Source organism: Balaenoptera physalus (genome assembly GCF_965194825.1).
Source record: "Balaenoptera physalus genome assembly, chromosome: 8".
Classification (NCBI taxonomy): Eukaryota; Metazoa; Chordata; class Mammalia; order Artiodactyla; family Balaenopteridae; genus Balaenoptera; species Balaenoptera physalus.
In genome coordinates this window covers 84,433,338-84,444,017 of record NC_138887.1, presented here as the reverse complement: position 1 = coordinate 84,444,017, position 10,680 = coordinate 84,433,338, and positions in this window count along the sequence as shown.

The following is a 10,680-nucleotide window of genomic DNA, read 5'->3' as shown; positions in this document are numbered from 1 at the left end:
CAATGTGATACACCATATTAACAAATTAAGGAATAAAAACCTTATGATCATCTCAATAGATGCAGAAAAAGCTTTTGACAAAATTCAACACCCATTTATGATAAAAACTCTCCAGAAAATGGGCATAGAGGGAACCTACCTCAACATAATAAAGGCCATATATGACAAACCCACAGCAAACATCATACTCAATGATGAAAAAATGAAAGCATTACCACTAAGATCAGGAACAAGACAAGGATGTCACTCTCACCAGTCTTATTCAACATAGTTTTGGAAGTCCTAGCCACAGCAATCAGAGAAGAAGAATAAATAAAAGGAACACAAATTGGAAAAGAAGAAGTAAAACTGTCACTGTTTGCAGATGACATGACACTATACATAGAGAATCCTAAAGAGGCCACCAGAAAACTCCTAGAGCTAATCAATGAATTTGGTAAGGTTGCAGGATACAAAATTAATGCACAGAAATCTCTTGCATTCCTATACACTAACAATGAAAAATCAGAAAGAGAAATTAAGGAAACAATCCCATTTACCATCACAACAAAAAGAATAAAATACCTAGGAATAAAGCTACCTAAGGAGGCAGAAGACTTATACTCATAAAACTATAAAACACTGATGAAAGAAATCGAAGATGACACAGATGGAGAAATACACCATGTTCTTGGATTGGAAGAATCAATATTGTGAAAATGACTATACTACTCAAAGCGATCTATAGATTCAGTGCAATCCCTATCAAACTACCAATGGCATTCTTCACAGAATTAGAACAAAAAATTTTACAATTTGTATGGAAACACAAAAGACCCCGAATAGCTAAAGCAATCTGGAGAAAGAAAAATGGAGCTGGAGGAATCAGGCTTCCCAACTTGAAACTATACTACCCAGCTACAGTAATCAAGACAGTATGGTACTGGCACAAAAACAGAAATATAGATCAATGGTACAGGATAGAAAGCCCAGAGATAAACCCATGCACAAAAATGTCACCTAATTTATGATGAAGGAGGCAAGAACATACAATAGAGAAAAGACAGCCTCTTCAATAAGTGGTTCTGGGAAAACTGGACAGCTATATATCATTTTTAAATTAGAATGTAAACCATTTTCTTCACTCCTAAAGTGGTTTATAGGCATTTTCACTTAAAAAATTGCCTTCCAAAATGTGTCACTTCCTTTCATATGGTTCATCTAGAAATAATACTACACTTTCCTAACAATATCCAGAGCTGGTAAGGCTTTGAAAGATTTGTCATATAATACTAAATAAATCTGATATTGTTGGCAGGCATATGCCCTGTATATAACACTACTCTAAGTAACCAAATATGACATAAGGTGATACTTAATTGCATATGCTCCTTTTCTGAGATAAGAAAAATATTGCCAATGAAGGTGACTATGTTGTGTCTGTGCTATATATTTAATAAGAGACTAAACATCAGTGATGATTGAGGAAGAAAATTAGACATTAAAAATGACAGATTTCTAGGGTTAATTACATAGTTATTTGTTTTTGTTCCTTGGAAATAGTAAATCCTAACATATCACTTCACATTTCATTGTTTTTTGGTCAATATAGTTCACAATTTTAAAACCTAAATATTAATTAATCAATAAAAGCTGCATTAAAAATGAACCTCAAAATGCATAACTCAGCATCTAATGTGTCAGCATGTTGTTAATTCAAAAGTTTATGGATTTGAGGCAAACTTTCATTTGAAATTGGATGACGGGTGTTTGCTAAGTAAAGTAACACCATTTTTGGTGAGGGTGATTTGAATCTATGCTTGATAGGAATCACCGTGTCCAAGGGTAATTACAGTAAACACAAAAACTGTAAAAGTAAGCAGAAGTTCAAAATGTTATACTTTAATCAAGTTGTAAACTTATCTGCTAGTTTGTTTCTTTACTCATTCACTCGTTTCATTCATTCATTCATCCTGTATTCCTTCTATAAAAGTAGCATACCTCAGTCAGGCTGAATAATGGAAGACATCCTGGCATAAATATTCTAGTTTTTATAGGATCCTTTGCTATTGAGTCTGTTTGTTAAAGACTCATGGGGTATTCTTCCTTCCATACTTTCACTACATTTTCTTTGATTAGTGGGGTCATTAGTATGACAAGTAATTTATAATGTCAGTCATGCTCAAATGCATAACTTAATATCTTTATGGTGGAAATGATGTACTTTTCTCCTAAGCTAAAAACTTTGTTAAAATTGCATATAATTACATTAATTTAAACAAAGGCAATAAGAAAAAGTCAGTCTTCTCTGGTATAATATGTCAAATTACTAAGAAGCAAACAAATTTCTTATTGAAATATATAAAATTACTCTTCATGATTCTCAAATGCATGTTCACCACAAATGTTAATATTTCTATCAGGAAAGTTACCATGTTTTGCCCTTTGAGCAAAGTACCTCTGACAATAAAGGAGAGTTACTCAGGCTTCCCTGGTGGCGCAGTTGTTAAGAATCCACTTGCCAATGCAGGGGACACAGGTTAGAGCCCTGGTCTGGAAAGATCCCACATACTGCAGAGCAACTAAGCCCATGTGCCACAACTACTGAGCCTGTGAGCCACAACTACTGAAGCCTGCGTGCATAGAGGCCATGCTCCACAACAAAGAGAATCCACCGCAATGAGAAGCCCGTGCACCGCAACAAAGAGTAGCCCTCGCTTGCCTCAACTAGAGTATGTCCGTGCGCAGCAATGGAGACCCAATGCAGCCAAAAATAAAATAAATAAATAAATAAATAAAATAAATTTATTAAAAAAAGGTGAGTTACTCATTAAAGCTCAAAGTTTTTCAATAGACTGATCAAATTTAATTTAGGTAACATAAATTCTAAGATGATTATAAAATGCTACTTAAGTAAATATTTTACACATCATAACTAGTTGGTTTAAGAAAAGTCTGAGAATTAAAATTATTGTGAGATTAAGTTCTATTTACATATTTAAACTTAAAATATTAGGCAATTTCTATGGAAAAGTCACATATTAGTAAATATATTTAGAGTTTTTATTTGCAAACTCTGCCTCATGTTTGGACAAGTTAGTATGAGATTGAGCTGCCAATCCCCATTGAGACATCAGGGGCTGAAATCGGAGACATTTTGTATGCCAGTGCTGGACTACTGTGTCATGACCGTGGACATGTTTGTATATTGCCAGCCCATGCTATCTATTCTTGGCACCATTGAATACAATAAATCTTCACCTCAGAGACTCTAAAATGCATTATATAGCTTCTCTTTAAAAAATACTACCACAGCTTCCTATAAAATAGGCCTGCTTGTAAAACCTAAATGATGCCGCAACAGTAGACTTCCTGTCAAATAACGTGTGACCAAGAAAAGAGTAATTGACTTCACTAGCAATGCAGTGAGCTTTAGATGAATTGTATTTGTATATAAACATATGAACCTCCTTCTTATAAACACGTTTTATCAAGTAAAGTTTGTTGATGAAATGTCTTTATTCTGATAACTTGGAAAGGATTTTTTTAATATTCTAATAGAGTTATCTAATACTTAGAAAGTGAATTTTACTTCATTCTGAACTTTTAAAAATGCCTTCATTTTGGCACCCTATGACTGCATAATTATGTAAAGGTGTGATTGGATCTATTATGCATTCTTACTCCTCTAAAGCTTAGAAATGTCATGAGCATTACTCTGATTAATAAGTAGAGGAAAATCCCCTATACTCATTCTGAAGAATACTTTTCTCCTTGCTCAATCTTTTTTTTTTTTTAACTTTTTGTTTTAATAAATTTATTTATTTTATTCATTTATTTTTGGCTGTGTTGGTTCTTCATTGCTGTGCCCGGGCGCTCTCTAGTTGCAGTGCACGTGCTTCTCATTGCAGTGGCTTCTCTTGTTGCGGAGCACGAGCTCTAGGCATGCAGGCTTCAGCAGTTGTGGCACGAGGGCTCAGTGATTGTGTCTCGCGGGCTCTAGAGTGCAGGCTCAGTAGTTGTGGCTCAGGGGCTTAGTTGCTCTGCGGCATGTGGGATCTTCCTGGACCAGGGCTCGAACCCGTGTCTCCTTCATTGGCAGGCAGATTCTTAACCATTGCACCACCAGGGAAGTCCCATCCTCACTCAATCTTGTAATCCATGTGTGTCACAGCTTCACTAAGAAAGGGCAAGCTTTCATCTGTGTTCCTTCTTCAGTTCTTATCCATTTTTTTTTATAAACATGTGCTATCATTACCATCATCCAGACTTTTTAGGGATAACATGTAACTGGCTTAATAACATATGTATAACTTTTTAAAATATTCTTCGGTATCTACAACCAGTACAGTGTTCTGTTTAAAAGAGGAGCCAGATAAAAAATGCATCCTTCAAAAACACAAGCTTCCATCACTAATCATCTGTAATTTTAAATGTAGGTGACATATCATTTACACAAGCCTCATTATGATGCTGTTCTTTAGGTGTGAGTGAGGGTTGCTCCTCATAGATAAAATTATCTAGTATTGGGGAAATTAGTAATGATGTTTTAAAAATTCTATTCTCTGACAAGTAGACACATGGCAAGTTTTCAGCATATCTTTCTGGTATGACAAGGTAGAGTAAAGTTTCTTGAGACATTTTCCCATTATATGGCATCTTGCACCATATATGTAAGTGTTGGAAATGGCTGGAAGTGAATTGAAGAACTGTTTTCCCCCTTAAGGGCTGAACTATAACCGTCTTGTGACCCACAGACATTTTTAGGTACTCAGAAAAGGCATATATTGAGGCATTGAAACTAATGCATTAGATGACATTAAATCAGCGAGTTCGTGGAACTCAGAGTAGGTTATATTTCTTTCCCCCCAAAATGCTAGTTGAACAGTTGATAATACCCTTTAATAGATGTTTGAAGGCCAAATGTTGGATGGTGGTTGGCACTTGCTATGCTCAAGATTTTCTTTTCAAGTCAGAATGATTGACACGGTTTTTGGTTGTGAATGTTGATTTAAGCTTTGAGATTGCCTAGTTATTAAAATAAAGGCTGAGTCTAATACCTTTTAACAGAGGGAAAGACAGTTGCAATGTAACAAGTATTCTTGGCAGCTCAGACACTCATTTTCTTCTGCATTATATTGCCAATAGCAACATTTTAGTCAAATTAAAAAATATTTTATCACTTTTCTTGGTTCAACTAATTTAGACTTCATTTTTTTATAAAGGTGATTATAAGTGTTAATCTCCCTGATGAATTCGGAGATATTTTGCTACTGAGAATTATCAGTCACAAGTGATAATTTAACTTTAGTGGATTTGATGATACTGAATCCGCTGGTGCTTCACTAATAATATTTTAATGAAAGATGGAAGAGTGACCTAAACTAATTACAGAAGAACAGTTCAAAATAGAAAGATATTAGAGTTCTAGGAAGGAAACATATGATATTACAATACAGTAATTGTTAAAGAATTATTAACTGGGAAAATTTTGATGAAACCTCAGCACAAAGATCTTCTACAAAGTTTTTCAGACCCAGTGAAATATATATGTATAATGCAGATGTACATGTGTAGATGAACAAAATGTAGATGAATGAAATGCAGATGTATAGATCTTGCAGATGTATACAAAATTGGCATGTTATTGTCATGGTCAATCACTTTTTACACTTAGGTAGAAGTAGGTAGAAAAAGCAAACATAGGAGTCACTGGGATCAAATTTTGTCCTGCCTTCACCTTTCATATTATTTTCAATTCAAGCAAGTGACTTGCCTATGTTACCCAATGGCCAGTTTCCACATCTACAAATAGGGGATAATAATGCCTACTTTATTATATGAACATTTTAATTCAATATATTTCAGAAGTGTTTTTAAAACTAGGTTATTAAGTTGTCATTATTTTAATTATTACTATTATTATTAGAGTTGTCAATTCTATACTTTATTCAGTAATGGAACACAGCTGTTCAGGCATTATTGTTACTCCAAAATGAATTGCTAAAAACCATTCTACTCACGAATTTTAAAGTGACATCTAAACGTTTTATCTTAGCATAGTTGAAATTATGATATTATTTAAGTATTGACAGCAATGGAACATAAATACTATAATAAATTGATATCATCATCATTCATTTAAAAACCCCAAAACAAGTTATTATTTAATAGTAGGAAATTTTATACCATTGATTTTGTCTCCTTGAATTTTTACTCCCATTCTAATTCTGCAACACTAATTTATCCCAATGTATGATTGTAAACTTGAAGGTTTTCTACTGAACATCTTATCATACTTTTCTATAGATATTTATTTTTAAATTTTAATTTCCTGTAGCCATAAAGCTCTATATATCTTTTAGAGTGACTTTTTATTGCAGTTATTATTTGTACTTAATTTATTTAAAACAGCAAAATACATTATGAATTCCAATAAATACTATGTTTATAAAGTAAAATTCATTTGAAAAAAAATTTTATGAGATGACTGTGAATTCCTTGCTTGAAACAATTGTGGAAATGTTCCTTTATTTGCCATTCTGGAGATTTTTCCACATCAGGCCAAGCACTGAAGGGAGTTTTGAGATTGCCTTTTTTTAAAAGGATCGTTGTTAAAGGGGGAAGGGAAAGGAGAACCTGCAGGGCAGACAACTTTTCAGGCTGATCAATTTTATAATAGACTACAAATAAAATTTAAGAATATGATATCTGACTTCTTTTAAACTATTAATATTGTTACTTTAATAGCCCTTTTGTTAAAACTTTAGGAGCTGCCAAGGGTACAAATTAGAAAACCATTTTCCTAACACTCCGTTGCTCCCTCAGAACATAAAACCTCTCACACTCTTTATTGATTCTGAATAGTCAGTCATCTTTCCAGTCTGTTTTCATCAGTGACTCAAATTGTCTCAACTGTAATTGAAATGGAATAATATAATTCAGGAGAGGTCAGGTGGACCTAAGTAAGTCTAACCTAAGTAGAACCTAGTCAGATCAGCTACAGAGAGAACATTTGTGTGTTTGACTATTCTCTCCAATTCTCTCTAGCTCAGAGAATTTAAAGTCTCTGAAATATGGAGATGGAAAGAGCCACCATTATAATTAACAGAAGATAGTATTTATTGAATAAATACTAGGTTTTAGAGCAAGAGGCTCTAAAAACCCTCAGGTTTTAAATCAATATAGAGTGGTAAGGAACTAGCTTTAAGTCCAAAGAGCAGCCTGAGGTGAAGAAATCTCTGACAACATTGTTGTGAGGGCCTCAGCAATAATTTTATAGCATCATAAAGAAAAAACTGAATTTAGAATCACATACCTATTAAAGTATATGTTTAGTTCTGTTTGTTTGTTTGTTTGATTGTATAGCTCAAGCAGAAACATTTTGAGCTCATGTATAGTCACCTTTGCAGAGGAAGCCAGGATGAAGGGAAGAGTTCCTCTGTAACTTAAAAAGTATTTTCAAACCTTTGTCTTCTGTAAGACCTTTGAATCATCCTAATTAAAGGGCGTGTATGCTCCTTCGTGGCTCTTGATTTATATTCATAGATTCTGGGGTAAAACTCAAGGAAATAAGCAATCACCTGGGCCAACGCTCTCATTTGAAAAAGATAAAACAGTAAACCTGCGATAGTAAATGCCATCTCCAAGATCACACAGTTAATGGCTAAACTAAGTTAAGAACTTGACCTCAGTTCAGTGCTTTTTCCCTTTGTCTTAATGCTAATGTAGTAGTTCTCAAAATGTGGTCTCCAGATGAGCAGCATAAAAATCAACTGGGAACTTGTTAGAAATGCAAATTTTATAGCTCCACCACAGACTGGGTGGATCCAAAACTCTGGGTCTGGTAACCAGCAATCTTTATTTTAAAAAGTCTTCAAGTGATTCTGATGTAATACAACATTTGAGAACCACTGTTTAGAAAATAGAGATCAAAACTTTAAAACAATTCCTAACAGGGATGTCTTAGATGTCCTTGGTTTTGGTACACCGAGGCAATGTTTATGTCCTGTCTCTGGAAGGACATTGGTCACCTTCTTGTGAAAAATTAGAAGTTGTACCACGTAGTGTTAAAATTTTGACCTATAAATATAAGTTTCTATGTCCACCTCTCATGTATTTCAATTTCGATATTATCTTTTTTTCTTTAGCGTCTTTATTGGAGTATAATTGCTTTACAATGGTGTGTTAGTTTCTGCTTTATAACAAAGTGAATCAGCTATACATATATATATATATATCCCCATATCTCTTCCCTCTTGCGACTCCCTCCCTCCCACCCTCCCTATCCCACCCCTCTAGGTGGTCACAAAGCACCCAGCTGATCTCCCTGGGCTATGCAGCTGCATCCCACTAGCTATCTATTTTACATTTGGTAGTGTATATATGTCAATGCCACTCTCTCACTTCATCCCAGCTTAACCTTCTCCCTCCCCGTGTCCTCAAGTCCATTCTGTACATCTGCATGTTTATTCCTGTCCTGTCCCTAGGTTCTTCAGAACCATTTTTTTTTTAGATTCCATATATATGTGTTAGCATATGGTATTTGTTTTTCTCTTTCTGACATACTTCACTCGTGTGACAGACTCTAGGTCCATCCACCTCACTACAAATAACTCAAGTTCATTTCTTTTTATGTCTGAGTAATATTCCATTGTATATATGTGCCACATCTTCTTTATCCATTCATCTGCATTAGGTTGCTTCCATGTCCTGGCTATTGTAAATAGAGCTGCAGTGAACATTGTGGTACATGACTCTTTTTGAATTATGGTTTTCTCAGGGTATATGCCCAGTAGTGGAATTGCTGGGTCGTATGGTAGCTCTGTTTTTAGTTTTTTAAAGAACCTCCATACTGTTCTCTATAGTGGCTGTATCAATTTACATTCCCACCAACAGTGCAAGAGGATTCCCTTTTCTCCACACCCTCTCCAGCATTTATTGTTTGTAGATGTTTTGATGATGGCCATTCTGACCGGTGTGAGGTGATACCTCATTGTAGTTTTGATTTGCATTTCTCTAATGATTAGTGATGTTGAGCATCCTTTCATGAGTTTGTTGGCAATCTGTATATCTTCTTTGGAGTAATGTCTATTTAGGTCGTCTGCCCATTTTTGGATTAGGTTGTTTGTTTTTCTGATATTGAGCTGTATGAGCTGCTTGTAAATTTTGGAGATTAATCCTTTGTCAGTTGCTTCATTTGCAAATATTTTCTCCCATTCTGAGGGTTGTCTTTTCAACTTGTTTATGATTTCCTTTGCTGTGCAAAAGATTTTAAGTTTCATTAGATCCCATTTGTTTATTTTTGTTTTTATTTCCATTTCTCTGGGAGGTGGGTCAAAAAGGATCTTGCTGTGATTTATGCCATAGAGTGTTCTGCCTATGTTTTCCTCTAAGAGTTTTATAGTGTCTGGCCTTACATTTAGGTCTTTAATCCATTTTGAGTTTATTTTTGTGTATGGTGTTAGGGAGTGTTCTAATTTCATTCTTTTACATGTAGCTGTCCAGTTTTCCTGGCACCACTTATTGAAGGGGATGTCTTTTCTTCATTGTATATTCTTGCCTCCTTTATCAAAAACAAGGTGACCATATGTGCGTGGGTTTATCTCTGGGCTTTCTATCCTGTTCCAATGATCTATATTTCTGTTTTCATGCCAGTACCATACTGTCTTGAATACTGTAGCTTTGTAGTATAGTCTGAAGTCAGGGAACCTGATTCTTCCAGCTCCTTTTTTCTTTCTCAAGATTGCTTTGGTATTCGGAGTCTTTTGTGTTTCCATAGAAATTGTGAAATTTCTTGTTCTAGTTCTGTGAAAAATGCCATTGGTAGTTTGATAGGGATTGCATTGAATCTGTAGATTGCTTTGGGTAGTAGAGTCATTTTCACAATGTTGATTCTTCCAATTCAAGAACATGGTATATCTCTCCATCTGTTTGTATCATCTTTAATTTTTTCATCGGTGTCTTATAGTTTTCTGAATACAAGTCTTTTGTCTCCTAAGGTAGGTTTATTCCTAGGTATTTTATTCTTTTTGTTGCAATGGTAAATGGGAGTGTTTCCTTAATTTCTCTTTCAGATTTTTCATCATTAGTGTATAGGAATTAAAGAGATTTCTGTGCCTTAATATTGTATCCTGCTACTTTACCAAATTCATTGATTAGCTCTAGTAGTTTTCTGGTAGCATCTTTAGGATTCTCTATGTATAGTATCATGTCATCTGCAAACAGTGACAGCTTTACTTCTTCTTTTCCAATTTGGATTACTTTTATTTCCTTTTCTTCTCTGATTGCTGTGGCTAGAGCTTCCAAAACTATGTTGAATAATAGTGGTGAGAGTGGACAACCTTGTATTGTTCCTGATCTTAGAGGAAATGGTTTCAGTTTTTCACCGTTGAGAATGATGTTGGCTGTGGGTTTGTCATATATGGCCTTTATTATGTTGAGGTTAGTTCCGTCTATGCTTACTTTCTGGAGGGTTTTTATCCTAAATGGGTGTTGAATTTGTCAAAAGCTCTTTCTGCAACTATTGAGATGATCATATGGTTTTTCTCCTTCACTTTGTTAATATGGTGTATTACCTTGATTGATTTGTGTGTATTGAAGAATCCTTGCATTCCTGGGATAGACCCCTCTTGATCATGGTGTATGATCCTTTTAATGTGCTGTTGGATTCTGTTTGCTAGTATTTTGTTGAGGATTTTT